Here is a 26651-nt window from a genome sequence, read left to right as displayed (position 1 = left end):
GGTTCGAATCCCGCTCTTGACACCGACTTTTTTATCTCGACTTAAAACCTTAATTAATTGAATGTTATTAATTGGTCAAGAGGACCACGAAAAATAGTGAAATTAATAATATTAAAAAACTGCTACCGAAATTCTTGTGCCATATCAATTTTATGAAAATGAAGACAAATAAGATTGAGGTTAAACTTCGATTGTTCCTTTCAGACCATCCTGGTTTACCTCGTCTAGATGTTTTCGTCAGTTAAAAGCGTTTCAACATTCTTTAATGATTATGATAGTTAAAAAATAGTGATACAGGCATCGAAACATTATTTCTCGAAATCTAATAGACAAAAGTATAATTGAGTAGATTGGAAAATGATCAACAATAGGTTAACCATCTTGGTCATCTTGGTCTGAGGATGACGGGCAGACCAAGATGATAGGTAACTATCGAACAATACGTTCAATCACCTCGCAGACCACAAGAGGAAATCTAACAATTTAACATAGCTATCTAGGCGAATTTAAAAAACAAGGAATATTCAAAAAGCAGACAAGTTTTATAAAACGAACACTAAAATACGCATGGTTCAAAAATACGCACGAATTAACTCAAAGACGAAAACAGCACAAACCGCAACAAAACAATCACAAAATATGTATTAAACAGAAATTAGGACTCTTTATGTTAAAGACAAAATAAACTTATACTAACTCAAAACTATGCTAAGGAACTTTCAATTACGTAACACACTATCATCAAAAACAATGGCCCAATTTCTACAAGATAAACAGAAAAATGTAAAAACTAAAATACAAAATACGAAAAACTGAAAAAGAAAAAAATTCAAACACAAAATCGACAAAAACCGACCATACACTGAATAACACAAAACACACTCGTGAACTTAAAAAAACACCACATTCAACAAACACGATTAGAATTACGGCAGAAAGACAAATTAAGAGCACAACATCAAATTAACGAACACAGAAAAAAATCTTACTCAGACAATAAAAGACGTTGGAAAAGCAAACCAGAACATCAAGAACAAACAAGACACCTAGCCGCCGCCATGATAGAAACTATTACAGACACTCAAAACTAGCCATGAAGAGACGTCATTAGTCATTCAAAAACTAAAACACCAACCAAAGAAAAGACCAACTCGTTAAATGAGTAAACAAATGTACCGCCATCATAATCATAAGTAAGTTGGACACATCGACAAAACTACAAAAGGATCAACAAAAATCAGCGAAAATGTGCAGACCAAGATGTTAGGTAACTATCAAACAGTAGGTTTATGACCCCGGAGACCCCAAAAGAAAATGTCCCGATAGGTTAAAAACCCCACATTCCATTTTAAGAAGGTGCAATTAGTTTATTGATCAAATTGGGTCCGTCTAGCTTCGCTTCTAATGGCGCGACTGAGAACCCTAGACCGACGAGAATAAACATAATCAGAATGATCGGAAAAGGTCAAATTACAAGGTCATCAACTCGCACATGTGAGGAAGATTCGCCAATTTAAAATTTCAACTTCTTCGATCGTCAATAAAGTTTTTAATAATCTACATCCTCGCGTGGATGATGAAAGTCGAACTTTTCGTCCCGAGTGGCCCGTTGTTTAATTTATGGAGCGTAAGGGTTGATGGAGGGGTTGCCATGCACAGGATTTCCTCTGGCCCGATTGACTCCGGAGGATGATTATACCTGTAAACGTTTCCGAAACGGACATTATATCTGAATGCCGGGCCCAGACTTGGGTTCAAGATATATCGGGTCAAACAGGCATGGCACATGAATTATTTCGACTCGTACGGGCCTTTTTTTGTTGCAATAACTGTTCGAGACACGACTGAGCTGTTACGCAATTACGTATCTTTATTGTCCTATTTACGATTTGCCGGCTTGATTGTTGACCTAATTTAAGCGCAAAAACCAGCGCGTGCAGGCGCGACACTTGACCCTGACGTTTTTACAAAGTCAAAACTAACACCTAGAAAACATGGCCTAATTAAAACTATCCATTATGCCAAATACTTTTAGCCAACATAAAAATACATGGTTAGGATTGATAAAAAGTTTAATTGTGTCTTATTCAAAATAACTGACAAGACTTCCACTTTGGACGTTTAAAGGACGTCTCATTAGATATGATGCTGGGTGTTGGTTGGCTCATGTTGAACCAGAATTGGATTACATATTTGGATCCAAGTTTCCTCCTCGCGTTTGAGGAATTATAACCGCCGAATAACGGTAACAGTTGCTCACTGAAGTTGGGTCAATGCCAAAACGCGTTTTAGTATTTCAATAAAGCGCGAGTATAGAAGTATAGACGTACCCAAAACAGTAACCCAGGGCCGGTTCAATATGTTGCCTCACTAGAGGCAAAACATGTATGGTATCGTATGATAATAAGGATACTAGAAAGCGGGGTTTGTGCTGCCCAGGCAATGCAGCCTTCTGGCTTATTGTACCTTCCTAGTTCCTTAGTTGAGTGCAATAGGCTCAATCATTCTTTAGAAGTATCAGGTCATTGACTGTCGCTACTATAATTCCATTCCCTACGTTTTTTTGTAGGTTAGGTTAAATATCCATGGAGCTGTTGCTTCACATTCGAAAATGATATGGTTAGCTGTTTTCTCCTCCTCATTGCATACTCTGCAGATGGGATCATCGTTTTATAGGCGTGTATTGTGTAGATGTTTTCTCAGATGACAGTGGCCAACCATCCTCTGAGTTGGTAAAACGTGTAGTTCGGTCTTTTCCCGTACAAAATGATTTACGAGAGGTGAAACTTGCACTATAGACATCTCCTATACAAAATATGTCAAAGAGTTGAAACTTTCACTTTGATGTCTTCTTACAAAATGTCCCGCAACTGGTGAAACTTGTAGTTTGATCATTTATTAGACAAAACGTGAAACTTGCACTACAGCTACCTCCTGTACAAAATGTGCCAAAGAGTTGAAACGTTTTCGTCAGCTGTCTTCTTACAAAATGTCACAGAAGAGGAGAATTTTGTAGTTTGGTAATTTCCAATACAAAATGTCCCACAACTGGTGAAACTTGTAGTTTGATCATTTATTAAACAAAACGAGAAACTTGCACTACAGCCACCTCCTGTACAAAATGTGCCAAAGAGTTGAATCTTTCACTTTAGCTGTCTTCTTACAAAATGTGCCAAAGAGTTGAATCTTTCACTTTAGCTGTCTTCTTACAAAATGTCTCACGAGAGGTGATGATGTTTGGTCATTTCATAAAAAAAATGCGTAACAAAACGTGAACCTTGCACTACAGCAACCTCCTATAAAAAATGTGCCAAATAGTTGAAACTTTTTCGTCAGCTGTCTTCTTACAAAATGTCATAGAAGAGGAAAATTTTATAGTCTGGCCATTTCCAATACAAAATGTCCCACAAAACCTGAAAATAAACTATATATAACTTGTACTCTGTACGTGAAACTTGCACTACAGTTTAAACTACAGCCACCTCCTAATCAAAATGTGTCAAAGAGTGGAAACTTTCACTTTACTCTGACAAAATGTCATTTCATAAAAAAAAAGTCTCACGTATACATTCCATACACAAAATGTCTCACACAATCTGAAAATAAACTACAGCCACCTCCTAATCAAAATGTGTCAAAGAGTGGAAACTGTCACTTTACCCTGACAAAATGTCATTTTATAAAAAAAAAGTCTCACGTATACATTCCATACACAAAATGTCTAACACAATCTGAAAACAAACTACTGCCACCTCCTATACAATTTGTAATTTGGTTATTTTATATAATCACGAGAGGTGAAGCTTTTAGTTTGGTCTTTTCCTATAGAAAATTCCTCAAGAGAGCTAAAACATGTAAGTTGGTCATTTCATATGCTCAGGAAAGGAGAAACATTCGCTTTAGTCGTCTCCTACACAAAACATCTCAAAAGAAGCGCAATGTGCATTTTCAACACCCCATACAAAAGTCTATCTAGACCAATTTGTTCTTGTTGACCATCAAATAATGGAAGTTTCCATAGTATGAACGCCATCTTTGGAATAATATACCACCAGAGGGTAAAATTGCTGTTTCGAGATCTTAACCATGAATAAGCTTAAAACGAGACTTTTGTGGCATTAAAAACAAAAGAGTTAGGTCCTACAATTTGTAGCTAGATCGATTGGGTCACAAATATCCCCGCGTCACTAATGGAATGTAATTTCTCTAATGAATGTAAGTCACGATACCACCCGGAATCCACTTGATCGGAGACCTCCGACCTAAACCGAGCCGGGCTTTGTCTCCAGGGATGGGTATTTCATGAAAAAAAAAGTCAAGGAGATAGACGGATTCCAAATAGTAAACAACGCAAGTAATAAATTTAGGAGTTTTAATAATAAAGAAATCTGTCGTTGAAAATCGTGGATTTTTAGTAAACACGTCCGGGAAGTATGCGATGGGAATGTGGCCATCCCTAACGGTTAATATACATGGAAATAGGGTAGCAAAAACAAAATTTATACACCTGAACAATATCAAGACATAATGGAATTATCTCACGGCGATAAGAACAGGCCGCCAGGGCCTATGTAATAAGATTCACAACATAATTTGGCGTAAAAATACTATAATTTGTAGACAATAGGCACACCTTCACTAAATGATCGAAAATATCTTAATGAACGCAGTTGAGTATCGATAGAAAAATGAAAAACTCATAAACTAGACAATTCGCCCCAAAATATTATTGTTTATCGAAGTTTTCTCAGATTTTGATGGTCATTTTCAATCGAACTTTTCGACACGAACACCTATTTCGAGTTTTCATATTTGCTTTCATTTCTGAACCTTTGTTAAAAGCCTGTTGACAGATTAAAAGACTACGACGCATGTTGTAAAATCCTTGGTGATAGAATATAGTAGAACAGAATATAGTCAAATAAAACTCATTCCAAGTGATCTTTTAGTGCATTTTCAGCCCTTGATGGAAAAACTTTAAATAAATGCTTTGACAGAACAGAAGAAAATTAATCTAAAGGACGAAGTAAGAGAAACTGGCAGAAAGTCAAAAGCACGCCCGCAATACAACAATCAAGATGCTTTTAGAAAATGCCGGTGAAAATATTTATGTTAATCTGTTTCAATTTATTTTGACGGCAAATTTCATTTCATTTCAATTTTTGAAACAACAATTAATTAGATTTTCCGCATTAAAAAACACATCCCACAAGCACTGTAAAAGCCTGCTGACAGATTAAAAAAGATTACGTCTCATGCCTCGTGTTGTAAAATCAACGGTGATGGAAAAACAGAGAACAGAGTGAAAAACATAAAAAGCACAGAACTCACGGGCTTTTACTGCAAAATGTTAAATGGCGATGAATTTTTTGTGATTTTTGTGTTACAAGCATCTACTTATTAAAGAATACATTTTATATCTTCATGAAAATAGCTTGATTGTTTCAGACGTTTTTTGTCATCATCAGTGGCGAGTTTGATGGTAAGCATACGTGAAGTTCAGCCGTCTTCGATACTAAATTTCTCACAAAACTTGCACTGTAGTCACCTGCTATAAAAAATGTCTCAAAACAGTTGAAACTTGTATTTCGGACATTTTCTATACAAAATGTCTCAGAAAAGGCGAAAATTGTTATAGAACCATAGGGTCGTTTCCAGTACAAAATGTCGCACTAGGCGTGAAACCTGTATTGGCTTAGACCGAGAGTTTTGTGATATTAAGTACAAAAAGAGATCGGCCCTAAAAATGATATCACTTTAACTATGTCAGAATACTCTGGTCCGACTAGTCTCGCTGGTTTAGACTGTCGTGTGCGAAATGGCACTAGCCAAAAATGCAACATATTTGGGGGAAAAAATTCAGAAATGAATTTGTTAATATCGTGTTTCGATAATACAAGGGACAAAGAGGTCCCCTATAAACATCCTACGAGCGACTTACCTGGAGACTGTTTTCATTGGGAGGCGAGCTCTGGGATTATTCTGAAACGCCGAGACGTGGAAACAGGAAGTGAGATATCAACAGGCCCAAGTCGAAACTCTGTATTATTACCTTCAACGCCCTTTTGGACTTAGGCCAAAGATTCAAACAACAATAGGTGAACTGAACCAAGAGGATTTCGAAGCGTCGATAAGCCTAATTGCCCTCTTGGGCTTCACATTCTAAATATTAACTGTACGCTGATATTTGCATGTCAGGTAAAAATTTGTAAGGAAATAAGGGCAGAAATTGAATCTCAGCCAAATGCGATCACACACTGATTTATATTTGCTAATGGTTAATTAGTGAACAAAAAAATTGGTTACACAAATAAAGCCGTATTTCATACAAACTCAAATAATTCATTTTATAAAGCAAAATATTAACCATATTGTAGCCAAACACTAATTGCTTTTTAATAACCTTTGTAAGCCGTTCATCACTGAAAATAACTTTTTAATAACATCGGCCTCAATGTTGTCCCATTCAATCATACTTCCATGTATGACTGTGGAACTCACATCAATGCTAGAGTCACTGTTCTTTTTATTTTATTTTATTTTTTTTTCAAACTGGGGTTCGCAACAGCAGAGGTTATATCAACCCTTCGGAGTGCCGGTGTTTTTGAAAAAAAAAGCCCATTTGTAAGTATGTCGGGTTCGAATGCAGGGCTGCATTCGAACCCGGGTCCTTTACCTTACAGTGATGAACGGTGTTAATGTCACTGTTGTTTTGGCTTTTATCAATAATATTATTTTGCTCTTTTCTTTTACGATTTTCTGCACTTCTTGGTCGACAATGAAATTCAAAGACTTCCGCAGGTTTTCCGAACCTGGGAACGATGTTTGCCTTTTTTTGACCCGTTTGCCTCAGCCACTCTCTTCCTTTTTTAAGGAATTTTCATATTCAAAAGAAAATCTTGAAACTTTGAGTGCGACAAAATTAAACCAAGAGGAAATATTGTTGCATAACACTTTGCAAATTTATTTAAATGCAGACATTAAAAGACTATTTGCAATATAAGCCACACTTTGTTCGAACGTGCATGAGTAAAAATTGCTTTTATGGAAAAAAACACCAATAGAAGAAATCTACCAATACATTAATTTTACGGCTGTAATCGAAAAACGCCCTGATATTCTTCTGTGCTCTCGTGCGTTGAGAGTGAATGTATTTACTAGCATGAATGTGTAGTTTGTGATCGCCTGTGGCGGATCCATTGCCAAAGGTGGTATTACCGGTGATATGCGAGAAGTGATAGGCTCAACTCTGCACACGGGTGTATATGTAATTAAAATAACGATAATTTAATAGTCTCGGTGAAGGGAATATATTTCAAGGTCAATAGTCAGTCTGAAAACAGTGATCAGGAGACCCCCCACAGGGTAGTGTTTTTGGTCCAATCCTTTACTTAATACTGCTTTCATCCCTAATGACAGCAATACTTCTCTGTACACATTTGCAGATGACACTGCAATCCTGTCCAATCGCAATGGTACTGCCCTTGATCCGTTCCCTACAGTCTCATCTTACTGTCTTGACCCTTGGCTAAAGAAGTAGAGGATAAAAATAAATCCTCTTATGATAGTTCCCTACTCAGGACTATAGGTACATATATCGACTACGCCTCCCGATGAATCCCCATACTGGACTTGAACGACGAACGACGATACAAACTTTTCACCCGATTCTTAGACCATTCGAACCATCCCTTAACATTAAAGGAGCAATTTAACATATTACTCAAACGGACTCTATGGATATATAGGGTTCAGCTAAATCATTAAAATCTTGTCGAATACAATCCTTCCGGGTCCAAAATGTAATCAAATGCTCCTTTATACGTGTCCAATCGTACCCTTCACCATGACCTCAACATCCCTTAGGTTTCCCACGCCATCAAATGTACAACAAATCCCACCCATTTCAGTCATCCAACTTTTCTCATCCATACTATCCGATAATACGCAACTCTCGTGATGTCATCTTATGTGAGTTATATAGGAGTGACACTACTGATTGACTTTTCCGCTCAAAACAATTCTTTCCTATATCTGTTGGATATTTCCATATCACCGCTGAATTTTCTTGTTGTAGTTAATTCTACAGTTGTACGTTTCGAACAAAACGAACAGTAGGTAGAGTGTGCACATTTGTTCGACGGAAGCACACGCTACGCGACATATCACAGTAGTATTCGCAAAATGGATAGCAGTATTTTTGGATGACGAAACAATTTTATTATACGCATGGAGCAAGCGGCAGTTTATGGCATGCTGAAGTTTAACATATCAACTGCATCCATATCTTTTCAGCTTGTACATTGATCTTGATGGATTTTGCATGCATTTTCCTTCATGAGTAGGACAATTGCGTGAACAGTCGTCTGACTATTTTTTTGATTTCTGAATGTATATGGGGTTGAAAATCTTGACTTTGTTGTAACATGTTGCGTAGAGCGGTGCTGCGCCAATCAGGCAAATTTGTACGCAATAGATTCTTGCGTTAAGGAAGGAAAGGGAAATTCGACATCGGATGTGAAGTTGCGCTGCAATTCGTCGCGTGTGTTCCTCACAAATAAATGACCTTATAGTGGGAAAATCTCAACCATGAGAAAAATTCGTTCTCAGAATTTTTAACTCTTTCCAATATAGTGAATTATATGCTTAAAAACGCCAGAATGTTTATCCTTTCATTTTTTTTAAATTTACCTGCATTGCATTAAAGCTTTTTTTCACCCGGGGCTTCCAAGGGTGAAAGCCAACCGTCGTCTGCCTCTTCGAGATGAAAAGAGAAACAATTTCCAAGTTGACGTCGTGCTCCTTTCCTTTGCAGTCGGTTAATAGTAAAACTTTGGTAATGGGCTTCTCTGTTCGGGCAAGGCCTGGATTTAGTCTCCCTTTGTCTTCCTACCACCAGGTTTACAATGACTGTTAAATGTAATGATCTTGTCTCCGAGACAAAAGCAAACGCTTCATTTTCCGGTTTCACTTTTGTTTTAATAAATAATCCAAAGTGGATCGAAATTTAACATGCCTTTTTCACCTAAATGAGAATAAAAAAGCGATTAATCGCTCTGCTAGGAAAAGAGAAAGGATGGTATAGTGAGCACGACTGTTTTTTAAAAAGGCTTTTCATCCGATTTATCGTTTTCTATTTCATTTATTTATAACATAAGCTCTACAGACAAGGGCCAAATAAGGACAGCCATAAGCTTACAAAACAAAAAAGTATAAGCTAAAATAAATAAAGCAGTAGCTAGATGTATAATATAAACAAAAGAACGTTAACAGTTCGTCTGTAAAAACACCAGATAAGAACTTCCAACATTAGAGATCTTATTTTTAAAAGTATATTAGGAGACTGTGAAAAAATTACAGTTTGCAGATTTTGACTTTCCCAGGGAGCCTCTCAAAAGACTTGGAGAAACTCACATGCCAAGACTTCGAAAAATCTCCGGAGAGGACACCGGAGTACTGAGAATTTTACATATAAAGGTAACATTGGCAATATGCCGTCTGTCTGACAAAGATTAAGGCCCTTAACATGGGCGAGGTAATTAGTTGAAACAAAATTTAAAAGTGGAGTACCAAGCAGCTCTAGGTTGGACAGATTCAACCGGATTAATCTTAGCAAATGGATCCCAGACAATATTCAAGACCACTGCTTATTGATGACACATTTTACTAGCAAACGGATTACCGAAGTCTGAATTAAAGTGTTTGACAACACCGAGATTCATTGAAATTTGATCACGAAAGTGGCACTTTCTATTAACCATTTATAGTTCAATGTTGTCTTAAAGCAATAAGAGCATTAGTAAATTGTTTAAACGGTTAGCGATAAAGCCCGTTTAACGATAGAGTTTAGTGTGGCGACAATTAAAATCAGTGTTGCCAATGCATGGAATGAGACATTGACGGAAAAACACTGCGCCAGCCTTCAACTCACGGGATTTTCTCCTAACCTCAAAGAAAACTGCCAAAGTTGGCATTGTCCAGATACAACTTCAGGCGAAAAAGGGTTAAATTTTAAAATTTAATGTTTGGCAAATATATTCATCGATATAAATGCACTGGTATGGTCAGCCATATTGGAGATAAAAGAATCCAACATGATATTTTAGATTAGCGCCAAAAATATCTGTGTTGCCAACACACGGGATGAAACATGGAAGGAAAAACACTGCCAACCCACGGGAATTCTTGCTAACAAAAATTGCTTATGTTGGCATTGCTCTGAAGCAACTTGGGGGAAAAACATCCTTAAATTGGATATGAAAATGTTCAAGTTTGGCGGATATAACAATATTACAAAATATAACAATAATATAACAAAACAATATAACCACAAATATAATAATCGATACAAAGGCAATGGTGAAGAGCCGTATTGGAAATAAAAGACTGTGAGATAGAGATTTTAGATTGGCGCCAAAAAATCGGTATTACCACTCCAAGGGATGAGTTCATGGGATTAGCTAAGTTTTAGGAAATTTACTTTGGCGTGGTCATTTGGGTAAGAAAGGGTCAAAAATAGTCATTCATTTCTTCGACTTCATCCAGAGGAAGACCACAAATGTTATACATACAATAATCACAAACCTTAGAAGACGCATGGAATTTGATGCAATTGGTTGGCACACAAATCCTTATCACGAAAGATCAGGTAAAACAAGTATTTAAATTTACCTGAAAGCAGAAATGAGTCGAGCCGAGAAACCTGCGGCTCACCTATATCATTCAGCTCAAGCTTCGTGAGAAGAATCCGAAAAATAACCTTGTCAAAATCCTTGGACAGTTTAATAGAATAAACTCAGTCGCCAAATTTGAGATTTTTATTAATAAAATCGATGGAAAGAAGCAAGTTGGTTGGAAGTCGGTTTATGAACAAAACAAGACGTTGTTGAGTGATTATCTGGAAAAATTTACAACCTGCCCTAGCTCAATTTACAAATCAAAAATACGTGAAAAGATTAACTCCGGATCCCCCAGTTCGATATCTATCCATGACGGTATTACATTAAACTAGAACTGAGCGGGCGAATGACACGAGACGTTCCCAGCAGTTTTCCCAGAAATGAAAGTATATGAAAACGATAGCGTGTGACCCGTGATGACTGAGAAACACGCGATACGCTTATTTTTCAGATAACACCGAGCACGGGGTAAAAATGTAATTCTTTTCTTTTGACATATACAGACCCGGTCTCGAACGGGCTAAGTTTAATCCAGGCTTTGCGTTCGGATAAATTGTATTGATTGTCATGTATAAAATTTGAGTTTTATGGGCCGACTAACTTCTGTGGTCAATGCCAAACCTTTACGTGTTATCCTTTTTTTCTGGCCTATTATGTTTTAAACTGCAGCGTCTCGATTTGTTACTGATTCTCTGCTTTTAACTTAACTACAACGATATCCCTCTCGTTTGTACCTCAGGTTGTCAAATATGCAATAAACAGAAAACATTATATATACACATCACCAACCGATATAAACATAAAAGGCTGATTCACTCCCTGACAAACACATTCCTGAGGGCGGGTTCAACCCCATTCCATTCTCGCTAATAACTTACTTTTCCTGTCTAGGCATCACCCCTCCTCTTAATGTAGCCGATATTCCTCGGGGCCGGATTAAGCAGCCCCTTCCTTTCACGCTAACAAATTACATTCATTCTAATAAATTAACAAAAAAACCAACACAAATACAGATAGATAAACACTAGGGGTATTCACTATCTTTGTGTTAACCCTGTTAGCACTGTTAAGTCCTGTCGAATCGAGAAAAATGATGACGTAGACTTGTAAGAATTGGCTAGTTAACATTGCTCGATCTAACAGGCCAGAGCCAATGTTAGGTGTTAGGTCGAAAATGTAGTCACTTTGCTAACCGTTAGGGCGTAGGTAACCAACATGGCAGCCATGAATTTAACAGCTGTTTTTTGTTTCCATGCATTTTTATTCTTAAATAAGCTTTAGTTAAATCAGACTAATACATTTCTTTTGTTAATTTCTAACCTGTCCTTATATCTCATTGATAGTAGATACATCCCCTATCTTATAAAGTTGTAAGCCGTTAGAGGTTAGGATACAAGTTAGGTATGTCGGGACGAACTGAAGCTGTGTTAGTACTTTGCGAATGCATAAATAGCATTTTGAACGAAAGAGTTGATTAATTTCCCTTTTTTAGCAACTTCAGGCGTCTTACAATTTAACACAAAATAAACAATAACAAGCCTTCAAGGACTGTTATAGCTTTCTTTTTGGTTCTACCAATCGCCACGTTAGGGCGTAGGTAACCAACATGGCAGCCATGAATTCAACAGCTGTTTTTTTGTTTATATGTATTTTTATTCTTAAAAACGCATTGATTAAATCAGACCAATACATTTCTTTTGTTAATTTCTGACCTGTCCTTTTACTCTCATTCATACATAGATAAATCCCCTATCCTATAAAATTGTAGGCTGTTAGACGTTAGGAGAGAAGTTAGGTCCGTCGCCACAATTGAAGCGTGTCATTTTTTAGTACTTTTCGAGTGCATAGATAGCATTTTGAATGAAAGGGTTTATTAATTTCCCTTTTTAATAACTTCTGGCATCTTACAATTTAACACAAAACAAAACCAAAACACACAACAAGACTTCAAGGACTGTTATATCTTTAGTTTTGGTTCTACCAGTCGCCACGCGCAGCATTGAGGAAAATTAACGTTTAACATGCTAAGAAAAGAAAGGGGCGTTCACGATCTTACTGTATCTACATTTCTTCTCAATTCGAGTTAACATCTTACAAACATCGTGAATACCCCTCCTATATTCATTTAAAAATCCCCATAGGCCTGAGGTACTGGAACAGCGATTCTGCCCCGAGACGACGCAGTTCCGATGATATGACAAACTATTGTTTACATATGTCAAACCATCTACAATTAAAAAGGTGCTTGACCGTTATTGTAACCAACAAAAATATGTAATAACTTGAAACATTTTATTATTTTAGGGTCGAGTTGATTACTGGTTCGCTCACTTAGCAATACTGGTCTCGGGGAAATTCAATTAACTTAAGAAAACATTGTTTAAAAATGTAACTTTTTTCGCTGAACGTATAAATAAGACTGTTTTTGTGTGAAGAGGAGTGCATGAACCCGAAATCGATGGCCACATAACTGTATGACCTTTGCATTCCTGCATAATGCTATCCCACTTCTAAAAACGTCCTTGTGTGGGAGTCACATTTTTTAAATGGGCCGATTCCTTCGCCACTGCGACCACAATTTTTGTTTAAAGTGCCAAACTTTTGAAACCTAAACGGCACGTTGTTTTGATTTAACTAAAGACACCATTTTATTTTTTAATTTTTTTAAATTTTTTAATGGTTTCTTTTTGATTACGTTCACGGCCTATACAGCGTTGGTTATGTATCTTGTATTAATGATCTTACTAATATCCTTAAATATTGCACTTTTCACCTCCATGTGGATGACTACCATGTTCAGCTTTTCTTTTCATTATCTTCAAGACGACCTATTTGCCATCACCTCCTGGGACACTGAAAATGGACTCAGTCTCAATATCTTAAGTCCCAGGCTATATTGTTTGGATGCCATCACTTCCAATTCTTACCTCTGATTCCTCAACATTAAACATAAGCGATCTCCTTTTATCCATATACCAAAAACCATGGGACCGTACTTGATCAAACCCTACCCTGGAAACCCCACATTTACCGAGTCTCTTTCTCCATCTTCCAGACCCGTCATGAATTATGGCTGTTTGGTCTACGGTGGACTCACTATCGAGCATGTTAACAGATTCAAGAGAATCATGAACTGCTTTCTTCGGTTCATATTTTAGCTCCTCAAAGAGATCTCATGTATCTAATATATATCTTGGTTTTCAATGCCTGTACACCTCCTATCACAGGTAATACTTTCTTGGCTCTTTCCTCTACCAAACTTATAATACAATACAAATCCACTGCTTTTAGACGCTCCTTCCTTATCCGTTCATACAACCTCTAGAATTCCCTAACTGTGCCTCAACCCTTTCCATCTTTAAGTCCCGTCTTTTTGACTACCTCCTGACCAACAATTTAATACCGAATTTTCCGTTAATTTTCCCCTTTTTAGTTAATTTAGTATGTCCCGTTTGCATGCTAGTACATTTAAACCTTTATTTATTATATCTTTTTGGCGCGGATTGTGACAAATTTTCCATAATACTTTCCTGTAATTGAAGAAGGCTCAAAGCGCAAGAATAAAATTTATTTATTTTCTTCTTCTTCGTCTCCATTTCCATGTGGAATAAAACCTCGAACAAGGTCCATGTGTCTCTGAATGCAAAATGTGACAATGTAAAATGTTCGTTCGTGGAAGAAGAACGGGATCCGCCCCTCCACGGGAGGCAACCCGATTCGGGTGGCCCACATACCGTGAACTCTCTCCGACCCCGATCCTCAGGAGTCGCTGTCAGGAGAAAGCAACTCTTCGAGCAATTGCGATAGAATTTTTTCCAACCTATGGCAAAAATGCTCTAGTATAATGATTGTCAACTTTTTGGGTAGGCACCACGGTTAATCCCACTAGCAATCGATACATGTGTGTAAATGACAACCCTGAATGATCGAGGTATATTGAAGAATCTTTGCTATGCCTTCATCAACTTAAAACCATAAACTAGGAAAGGAATGAAAGATAAGGCAATTACGAAGTACAGATGAATAATTAAAGTACTCCCCAATAACAAGAGTCTAACTTTTTGAAGCGGAATTTGTAGAACTTCGTTCGTCAGGGTATTAATAAAAAACGAAAACAAAACATTAGCAATAAAGAGAATGTGCAAAACAAATCTAGAAACGATAAGAAATTTAGACACAACGACAAATAAAAGACAAACTTGGCCAATCCTTCTGAAATAAATGGGAATTCTTTTGACATACTTAACGAAATAACAACACTAATAAAAAAGTTATTAAACCAACGACATGTTAACTATTAGTGACATATAAATGGCACAAAGAAAGTTATTTTCCAAGTGGACGTCTTTCATGACAGGGTGTTTTAACGAGAGTTAATATTTAGAACATTAAACGTTCAAATAAAATCTGACAGTATTGTAATATTGTACATAAAATTACCCCTTGAGTTATTTAGCTCTGGTGTTTTGATTCTCAAGAAACACAAAATTATGCTTGAATACATTTACATGAGAAATCCCGTCGGCCGAACTTTATTAAATGTAACGATTCCTCCTGGAATGAATTCCAGTCGTATAATTTCAACTCCAAAATATAGAGCCTGAGATAGTTTGCCGTTTAAGTTGATTAATTGCCCTTTGTTAACTTACAAGTTTCAAAACATTTTTGATCAAGTTTGCAAGTAATTAAGAGAGTATGCATTATTATTTTAGCTTTGTATACTTCAATGAACGCCCTGGGCTTTAAAGCAAAGCAATAAGTCTTGGCTAAAAACTACTAACTAGAGACAGTAGTATTCATGTATCATTGTGTTAAACAGTTTACTTTGTCAAACTCCTACTGGTACTCTGAGGTTCCAAAACCGACAAGGGCTGGCGTCTTCGGGATGATCCACAGACATCCGGACAGTTCGGTCGTTACGTTAATATACTACAGTTTTACAGTCTGAAATCATATCGATTGAAGACTGCGCCAGGGAAATAAAAAGGCTAGGAATACATTCCTGGAAGATAGCCATCTTGTCTGACAGTCAGGCAGCACTAGACGCTCTAGCCTCGTCTGAGGTGAAGGCAAAGAGTGTGGAACTGTACGGAAGACCTGACGGAAGTCAGCGATACTAATGACCTGAACCTGGCATGGGTCCCAGTGCACTCGGAGCATAGAGGTAACGAAAAGATTGACATGTTGGCCAAAGACGTAGCCAACATGGACTCTTTAAGTCCTGAACTCTACTGTGGCTAAGCATCCTGCCACAAAAGAGGATACAACTTAAAATGGAGATTTATAGAAGGGCCATCCGTAAAACTTTCAAAGGAATTACTGAAGACAACCGCAACCGAATTCATGTTGGACTCGAGACAGGGCATTGCCATTTGAGAAAGCACATGCACCGGATGGGAGTACAGGCAGAAGAAACACTGTGCAGATACTACAGGAAGAAGAGAAGACTGTAAATCCAATTTTATGTTTCTGTGAAGGTCTATGTAGGTGCAGGTTCTTGCAATTAGGTCAGGGAAACCAGAAGCAAGATACTACACTAAGGAAACGCTGGCAAGTGTAGGAGGTTGATTAACAAGCTGAAACTGGACAGTAAGTTATAAAACATAGGGGAGCACAATAGATCTCCTCAGTCGAGGTGCAGAAGGCCTTGTGGCCGCTTCTTTTATCTTTATCCCTACTTTGTTAAGTCGTGGTAGAGCGTGCGCCCTCACTTCTCAGAAATATTGGAGAACATCTACCTCACACGATTGATCCCTACACTTAATTCTCCCAGACCACCAATATCAAGCTTTCACTATCAACATTCCACAACCCAGCTGGTGATTCACGTCCTAGACGACATATGCTTCGAGGGTAACGAATACTGTGTGGGGACCATACGACCAAGTAGTCTCGCAAGCGTACAGCGTGTGGCATGACGGTTTTAAATACAAACTAAAGCACATCCTTCCAAACACCTTATACTAATCCTTCGCTCGAACCTCACGATTCTTTTGAGTTCACCAAGGGTCGGACTGCACCGACTGCTGTCCTGAGAGAGAACGCCTCAGGGTAGTGTGAGAGGGAGAGAGAGAGAGAGAGAGAGAGAGAGAGAGAGAGAGAGAGAGAGAGAGAGAGAGAACGCTAAAGGATAAAATAAAAATGAATAAAGCTGTGTTGTGTTAGCACAAACGAGATAAATGATCAAATAATCCAACAGACTGAACGTAAATTGGTTTATAACAATAAATATACACGTATGACCTCAATCGATGTAACAGGGTTATATTGAATGGCACCAACACGATACTTACGCAGAAATTCAATTATTATCGGACCGATAAACGTACCCTGGGGTGTTTAAATCGTGTACGTCGCCTTCACTGGTTTTCAACGGAATCGCGATGATTGATTTATGCTCGTGGATAGTGTCTAATCCAAAATATTCTCTCACAATGAGGCATAACGAATTACGTCCGTTTATTCGTGTTAATACGATTCGCGTAATTGAATTTTCCTTTAATCTCATGTTCTCTTTGCACACGAACTCTGACAGAATCAATTATGATGTCGCGATGTTCAAACATAAAAATATTTTTTTTAGAAAACGTTCGTTTCTTTGTATGTTTAATTGTGCCACGGTTTTACTAGTATATTTTATTCCAATTTTAAATAAATGAAAACATTTAAATTAAAGGGGAAACAAACGTGAAGTTGCATTTCACAGTAAACCTTTGCTGTGGAAAAACCAGGAAGAAGCTTTACTCTCTTGAAAAATAAGGCACGTAGTCTTTTTTCAGAGATGACCACTCAGAGATAGAAGTCCCTCGGGACCGGATTCTTGTCTCTTTAATCCCATCAGTCATTAGACGATGAAACCTCTTTTTTTTTTTAAAAAAAGGACCGAAAAGAAAACAAAAAATGAATTCAAAATTTTACTTTTCTAATATGAAATATGGAAATTTTCCATCCCAAAAAATAATGGAAAACTGTATAAGTATCCCATCTGCATACAAGATCAACATTGAGGGGACAATGTTAATTTTAATAAAAACATCTTATGAAGTCTATGCTACAGTCATAACTGTTACTAAAAAAGTCAACATTTAAATTATAAAAGCTGCCGATCCTCAGAAGATACTTATAAATTACAGTTTAGACATAATGATCGGAAATAGGTCGTTTTAGATACTTTCGATCTTGATTCCTCGTTGTTTTAGACAGTCCGTCGCTTTTCGGCTTCTCAACATCTTCAATAGTGGATCTATGTTGCGTTCAGAAACAATCACACATGCCATGCATTAATGAGAAGTTTCAGGCCGGTAGGTAGGATATAATTCATTTGGTTAGTTTAGTCGTTTCTGCTCGGCAATCCTCTGTTGGACGTTACTCTCTATACAAAAACAGCGAGAATATACGGACCAAAATGATAGATGAGAAAGAACTAAAGTACGGGCTCATATTCCAAGAAAATACACAATTAAGCATTAAAATTGTCCCGCCGTCATGAAAGTTATCAAGAAAAAACCTGTACATCAGTCGATTCAGTAGTTGACAGTAGTTTGGTCATTTCCCATGCAAAATGTCTCATACGAGATGAAACTTGTAATTTATTCATTTCCTATGCAAAATGTCTCATGAGAGATGAAAATTGTAATTTAGTCATTTCACGATATGTTTGTAAATTTTACTTTTGTTTCAAACCGTATATTCACATAAATCATAGTCTTATTCAATAATATGTCGGCTTGTTCGGAATGGAGTGTTGGAGTGTTATTCTTTATGGACTAAAAAGCATAGGTTTTCAATAAATTTCTCAGTGTAAATTTCTCGTGAAAATTAACGTTTCAGTTAATGATTATTTGGAGATCATGAGATGCGGTTGGGTGTGACGTCAAGAAAAAAAATGTAAAAAAGGAGTTTGTGTCGTGTTGAGAGTGCACTGTGTGGGGCGGCACTGAAGATGATCTCACTAAAGATCGAAACGGTGGCTCGATAAAGAAAATGTTTTTCTAAAACCTACCATCAAACCAGACCGCATCTCACGATCCCCAAATAATTATTGGCTAACGGTCACTAGGTCACTAAACACCACACGTTTCAGTTATTTCTTAATGTAATTGAAGCTGAGCGCACTAAATCCTCTAGTAAATGAAAGAGTGAAAATGTCGATAACAGCTTAAAAAAAGAAAAAAGACGGAGGCATTGATGTAAACCACGTAGGGCTTTCTCTTACTGGCCCAGGTCCATAAGTTAGGCTTAGAATGTTCAAAAGGAGCGAGGATGTGTTTGGAAAACAAGCCAATTTCCTTTCCTTTCCTATTTCCCTCTGGTGTGGTAAAGGAGGTCGAAATTTAGTCATTTCCGATTTAAAAAAAATATCATAAGATATGAAACTGTAGTCTGGTCATTTCCAATGCAAAATGTCTCATAAAGAATTGAAACTTGTAGTTTGATCATTTCCTATGCCAAATGTGCCATACGAGATGAAGCTTGTAGTTTGGTCATGTCCTATGCAAAATGTCTCATAAGAGATGAAAATTGAAATTTGGTCATTTCCTTTAAACAATTTATCATAAGAGATGAAACTGTAGTCTCGTCATTTCCTCTGCAAAATGTATCATAACAGATGAAAATGTTAGTTTGGTCATGTCCTATGCCAAATGTCTCATAAGAGATGAAAATTGTAATTTGGTCATTTCCTATGCAAAATGTCTCATAAGAGATGAAACTTGTAGTTTGGTCATTTCCTATGCAAAATGTCTCATAAGAGATGCAACTTGTAATTTGATCATTTCCTATAAACAATTTATCATAAGAGATGAAACTGTAGTATTGTCATTTCCTCTGCAAAATGTCTCGTAACAGATGAAAATTTTGGTTTGGTCATTTCCTATATAAAATGTCTCATACGAGATGAAACTTGTATTTTGGTCATTTCCCATGCAAAATGTCTTCTTACAAGATGAAACTTGTAGTTTGGTCATTTCCCATGCAAAATGTCTCATACTGGATGAAACTTGTATTTTAGTAATTTCCCATGCAAAATGTCTCATAAGAGATGAAAACTGTAATTTGGTCATTTCCTATTTTAAAAAAAATATATCATAACTGATGAAACTGTAGTCTGGTCATTTCCTATAAACAATTTATCATAAGAGAAGCAACTTGTAATTTGGTCATTTCCTATACAAAATGTCTCATAAGAGGTGAAAATTGTAATTTAGTCATTTCCTATTTTAAAAAAAAATTATCATAACAGATGAAACTGTAGTCTGGTCATTTCCTATGCAAAATGTCTCATAAGAGATGAAAATTGTAGTTGGTTTTCTGTTGGAACCACATCAAATTTAATGGTTTCTGATTATTTTAATCTTTGTATCCTGTCTGGTATGGTCGGTCTCTATTGAATTTTAATTTGTCAAGTTTAAAATATATCACGATGTCTTATATAATATCTATGAGTCATGTAATAGAAGTTCCAGGTTCGCTGTTAGTCTGCCAATAAAAACAACGAGAATATGCGGTCCAAAATGATTAAAAACAACCAAGCTACATGTTTTATAAGCTTCACACAATTTATCATCGAAATATTTCCAAATGTTATTGTATTATTATCCAAATATTACAGATATTTATGTTTTTTCTCCGTTAGAAAATGAGTTGAGTTGGTGGTCCCCTTTATTTTTATACTACTATTGTAGTTTCCTTGTCTACACTTTGTGATTCAAAAAATTAGTCAAATCAGGCATTAATATTTCTAAACGGGCGTCAAAATATAAATAAAATCATTGGTGCCACTCTAAGATTTAAAAATCGATTCAATATATAATGGACCTAACCTAGACCTAAGTTAGACCTAGTTAGACCTAAGTTAGATAAAAACGTGTAAAAATTAGCCTCTTTATAAATCGTGTGTATTCATCGCGGAATAAATGTAGCCGATAAAGATTGATTTTATTTCTATTTATGATATTACAGTAATACTCCGTTTATGAGCGTTTTCATTTTAGTCCCATTTTCTCGATCGGAGAAGGCGGTCGGCGGCGTTACCAAAAAAAGCCAATAACGGTTTTTAAGCCGGTCGTTCTCTGTGGGACGGGGGGTTCGGATGGATAAAATGTCGACTAAACAAAAGCTATTTAAATTGGCCGCTTGTAAATATAGAAATATTTATGAAAAATCTCTTTACGGCTCATGTTAGCGCGAGGTAAAATTTAACACACGAGTTGAAATAATCACCCTACAAAACAAAAACAATCGGTTTTTAAAAATATTCAATCAAAACAAAACAGGACTCTTGTATTTTGTTGTTTATTTCAAGCTATATTTTTACCGTTATCTTAAATACAACGTACTTAAGTAAAACAAATTAAACGAGACAGAAATTTATCAGTTTTAGTAAAAACTGATGGTTTGAAAGAAAATTCACCAAAACACCGGGATATCATTTAGTGATAGAATAAAATTTAACTAATAAATTTTATTAGCTAGTTTTGCTCTTAATGAGAATAACCTTTTCTGGCCTCCTGGAAGGTCTTGAGTCTCCTAAGCATCGAGTAAGCCAGCGATCGCATTTCGTCATGTGAAACAGAGTACAGGTAATCCCTATTCTCGAAGTAACGGATGACAACTGCTACATGCGACGAGCATTACTAAGCATTAACGCGAACTTGGAATACAATATAGAAAATAAACGGAGTGAACGGGAGAAGAACACCCTCAATGTACGTTAGTGCTAGAAAGATCCATTTTATATGATAGTTTGGTATGGGCATGGACATTGATTCCATACCATACCATAACTGACTGTTTTTGAAAAACTGTGACTTATTCATGGCACATGAAGCAAAATGTGCTCAACGTCCGCCACAAACTAAACGGCACTTATCTGTGAAGAAAAGACCCCATTGTTTGGGAGTACTGAGATGCTGATTTGCGAATGCCTTTTTACTGCAGTAGAGAAACAGATAGGGGACGTCTAGAGCCCCTAGGCCTTCTGATGAGCTCACCTTTACATTATGGACAGTTTGGAATTGGCTATCAAGGAAGCCATTAAATGACGTTCTGTAGCGAGGTAAAAACCAATAAAACGATCATCTTTAGCCTTCCTACATCGAGGTTAAACTCTACCTTCTCTTCGAACGAGACTTCCTTGGCTCTACTACTACTGTGGATGTCTCAGGACTTGGCCTAGGTCTGTCGTTGGTCAAAGCCTCTGCCCTGAGAGGAATGACAACTTACGACCATGCTTTTAAGACAAAATAATTTCTATTTTGCTCGCAATTATTCTTCTATTAAAGAAAACAATTAACTCACTATAGTTTGCTGAGAAAAGGATGAAATTGAACAGAATTTCTTTATTCTTGGAATAAAGAGTGTAATAGGATTAGTAACACTATAAATAACAAGTTATTAATGCTTTGTTTACGTTTTAAATCAAATATTAATTAAATCCATTATATTTCGTGGACTGATTGACCAATTAATTAATCTTTTTATGTAAAGTATTGGTTGAAATGAAAAGGTTAGTGCCACGACCGGGATTCGAACCCACGACCTTCGGGTCAATACGCCGCTGTTCTACCATTTGAGCTATCGAGACTTCGATCTACTCGGACTTGAACTCCCCATCTCAATTTACCTTTCGAATTATTCCTCCTTTTGCCATTTTTTAAATGTGTAGTCAGGATTCGATTCTCGGCGACTTATGAAGTGGCCACGGAGAGCTGTCAGTGAAGATATACTTCGTTTGAGATAAAAAAAAGTCAGTGTCACGAGCGGGATTCGAACCCACGACCTTCGGCTTAACATGCCGCTGCTCTAACCACTTGAGCTATCGTGACACAGAATTCAAATATTAATCTTTGTACTTATCAAATATTAATATTTGTAATTTTTTCCACCGGGATTTGCAACAGCAGAGGTTATGTCAACCACCGGTGCTAGTATTTAAAAAAAAAAAAAAATGGGATTTGTAAGTATGTCATGTTCGAATGCAGGGTCGCAAGATTTGAACTCGGGACCTTTACCTTACACTGATGAACGACAGGACTAAACCGTTGCGCCACTGACATCCCTTACCTAGTTTTTATGGAAAATAATACAAGTGCACTTTGTTTTCCTTTGAGTGTTTAACTCTCCAGTAACAGTAGATTGTTATTTTCTTATTAACTGATAAACTACAATCGTCAAGAATCGATATTTTTTAAATTTCCCAATGTTAAAACAAATAAAGCAAATCTAAGGGAAACTATTCAAGGCAGATCGTCTAGGTCGTTCACGCCGAATATCAAACAAGCAGTTAGCAATATAAGTGTTTCTGACTTTTTATTCAAATACTTACTAAGTTATTCGCAAGTCCATTACTCGTGTGCTTAATTATCAAAACACCAATAGAATTGAATTTCTTTTCTAAAAATACAACGGTAGCGAATTGTGATTTGGCAGAAAAATAGCAGTGTATGAATGTTTGAAATGATTCAACACCCATGGGAGAACAACTCCGAGAAAATACGTTTTGCCTCTGAGGTATAAATTAAGGGAATTATTTATTAGCGGGGCCGAATCTCTCTCGCCACGAGGATTTGGCAGGATAAATTTAACCTAATCATATGAATGTTTGTAAATTTTACTTTTGTTTCAAACCGTATATTCACATAAATCATAGTCTTATTCAATAATATGTCTGCTTGTTCGGAATGGAGTGTTAGAGTGTTATTCTTTATGTACTAAAAAGCATTGGTGTAAATTAAATTTCTCAGTGTAAATTTCTCGTGAAAATTAACGTTTCAGTTAATGATTATTTGGAATAAAGAAAAGAAAAAAAGTAAAAAAGGAGTTTGTGTTCTTGTGTGTCGTGTTGAGAGCACTATGGTGGGGCGGCACTGAAGATGATCTCAATAAAGATCGAAACGTTGGCTCTATAAAGAAAACGTTTTCTTAAAACCTACCATCAAAACATCTCACGATCTCCAAAAATAGGTCACTAAACACCACACGTTTCTATTATTTCTTAATGTAATTGAAACTGAGGGCACTAAATCCTCTAGTAAATGAAAGATTGAAAATGTCGATAACAGCTTAAAAAAAAAAGAAAAAAAGACGTAGGCCTGCATTGATGTAAACCACGTAGGGCTTTCTCTTCCTTGCCCAGGTCCATAAGTTAGGCTTAGAATGTGCAAAAAGAGCGAGGATGTGTTTGGAAAACAAGCCAATTTCCTTTCCATCTTCGTCTAACTTTCCTTTTTCCCCTCTAGTGTGGTAAAGGAGATCGAAATTTTTCAAACCGATAAGAGCCAAGAACAGAAATCGCGAGACTTACGACAAATTGGCAATTCGACCTGGATGCAGCCTTGCTGTTACGCTGTTCTTTTCCCTAATTATGGAAATTATCACGTCGGGTTATCTCGCAAGGTGTAACTGAAGGTATAATTAGACAAAAGTGAACTTGGCATTCAAAGCGTTGCTACATAAAGGGCAACTAGTTAGAACGGAGTTGATGGTGGCGTTTGTGGCCCGACAAAACTGTGGGTCAATTGAGGACAATTTGTTTGAGAAATACCTTAATCACTGTTAGAACACAGAGATAAACTTCTTAAGACGATCTATGTACATTTTAGGGATGCTGTGATAACAAGAAAACGGTTTTCCCAACTGATCAAAATTTGTTAGCAAGAGTCTTCTCTCATTACGCTTTTACCAATTACAGGTGGCTTTTGAAGTGTTTCAAGTGATAAAAGACCTGGATTGAATATAAATTTGTTAGCTTATCGTTCTCAACATGGCATTTCTCTTAGAAGCGTTGAACGTCTCGCCGAATTTGAATGCGAGATGTTAATTACAATATTGCCAACAGCAAGCCGGGCCCGCTCGTGCCCATTGATCTGCTGTGATATTCTGGAAAACCGCCTCCCGAGCTCTGGCTTTTTCAAAAGACCCCTGATAAATATGCAAATAGACTGGAATTAATTTTTACTTCGGCCTCTTTTTCAATTTCTTATTTATCGCTTTGTGAACCCCTACGCTCCTTTGACAAATTTTCCCTATAAGAAATTTTCAAGTATTCGACATCAGGGTTTTATGGGTTATTTATTGGTATAAAGTTGAATAAGGAAACAAATTCAATTTCACTTACAATCTCCCAGCTTTATATTGCATTATTAAGTATATAATATATATTTTATTTATATACTATCTTAGTATTGTCAAATTAACATCTTTAAAGATTTTATCATTTGAGATGACAAAGATGATTCGAGGTAGATATTTAACGATGGTTAAGGATGGTTAGGGCTGATTAGAATTCGTAAGAAATGGTTAGTTATGGTTGTTAGAGGTACTTAGAAAATGGTTAGCTTTAGTTAGTTGGAGTTGCTAGAAGAGTAGAATAGGTTAGAAATTATTAGATATATTCACTAATTTCGTGGTCCGCTTGACCAATTAATATATTACAATTAATTAAGGTTTTTAGTTGAGATGAAAAAAAGCTAATGGCACGAGCGGGATTCGAACCCACGATCTTCGGCTAGATACGCCGCTGCTCTACCACTTGAGCTATCGTGACCTCGATCCACTCGGACATCAACTTCCTATCTCAACCAGATGAGCCGTATCTAGCCGAAGATCGTGGGTTCGAATCCCGCTCGTGCCATTAACTTTTTTTCATCTCAACTAAAACCCTTAATTAATTGTAATTATTAGATATAGTTAGAAGTGGTTAGAGATGGAGAAGGATGATGGGAGTTGTTAGGCATGTCAGTAGAAGTATCTGTGGTTAGAACAGGTAGTTGGGGAGGTCTTTCCTTCGCTACATTGGACATTAATATGGACTGGAACCACATATGAAGGATAAAATTATTATGCCCTATGTCGACGGCTATGTCTAATGGTGGAAGGTAGTAAACATATATCCTGAGGGGAGCCAGCAACCATAGTTGCTCGATGCTAGCAGATAATTTTGTACTATTCGTAAGGAGGTCCCGGGACTATCTCGGTACAGTCGTCTGACTTGTAGGGGTGGGTAATGTTAGACTTGCATCGAGCTAATCGGTGAAGAATCATGAAAGGTAGGGCTGGCAACATAATAGAGAGTGTTGACAGTGGACTGTATTATCTGGATGTGGGAAGGTTTAGCGATTCACCGTAGTTCTAATACATGTCAAAATCAGTTTCGTTAATATCTTATAAAGTACTAGTTTGTTATTGTTGCCAGGTGTGTACTTGGTCCACATTTGTACTTTCATCCGAAGCACTGTTTAATTATTGTTTTTTCGTTCGTGTATGTCGGTTTCAGGTTAGAATTGAGCCGAGATAGAAAAAGTAACATACACTGCTAGTTTTTGAGACTGAATTTGTTCCATGTGGTTTTTCGCAACATGTGCGTGAACAGTGCAACTGCGGGATCAGAATTAAACGAGAGCAGAGCTGTGTCCTCGGCAAAGGACGTTAGGAGTGTGAAGGGTGTAGTTGGGCTATCTCAGGTAAAGATGAAACACAATATTGGTCCGAGAACACTGCTATGTGACACTCTCCGAGTGGATAAATATTCGGAGTCCTTAGTGAACTCGGAAGAATCGTTCTGCAAAGTAGGAACGAAAAATTAGGTACAAGGTATTTGGAAGGACAAGGTTTAGTTTGTACAGGAGACCCTCGTGCTACACGCTATCAAACGCTTGTGTCACATCAAGAAAGAACCCTCCATGAATTAGTGTTTAGGCTTCAAACCAACAACAGCTGTTTAATGATTCCTATAACAATTTCCAATTATCTTATTTAACGTCCCACAAGGGAGCACTCTTGGCATCATTTATATCATCTATGATAATGACCTACCTATACAACCCAATACGATCATCACCACCTATAGTCCGCGTATACCGCAGTGAAGAAAAACGTATGTATGGTACGTTCACATTGAAAAAAAACCGTCTTGCACTGTGCATCAAAAACAAAGAGTTGCCGTTTCCATTCAAAACACTTACTTAAAACTGT

General features: G+C 36.9%; 1 protein-coding gene and 1 non-coding gene across 7 annotated transcripts in view; both read right to left on the bottom strand.

Moving 5' to 3' along the window:
* Nucleotides 1–26651, bottom strand: part of LOC106662758 (apoptosis-stimulating of p53 protein 1) — a 478897-nt gene that overhangs the window by 15522 nt on the left and 436724 nt on the right. The window lies entirely within an intron of this gene.
* On the bottom strand, nt 22431–22504 carry Trnan-guu. Its single transcript has one exon. It is a non-coding gene; the product is annotated as a tRNA-Asn (tRNA).

The sequence above is a fragment of the Cimex lectularius genome, unplaced genomic scaffold (genome assembly GCF_000648675.2).
Source record: "Cimex lectularius strain Harlan isolate CLEC.00 unplaced genomic scaffold, Clec_2.1 scaffold45, whole genome shotgun sequence".
In the NCBI taxonomy this organism is placed as follows: Eukaryota; Metazoa; Arthropoda; class Insecta; order Hemiptera; family Cimicidae; genus Cimex; species Cimex lectularius.
This window is presented reverse-complemented; position numbering and strand designations above follow the sequence as displayed.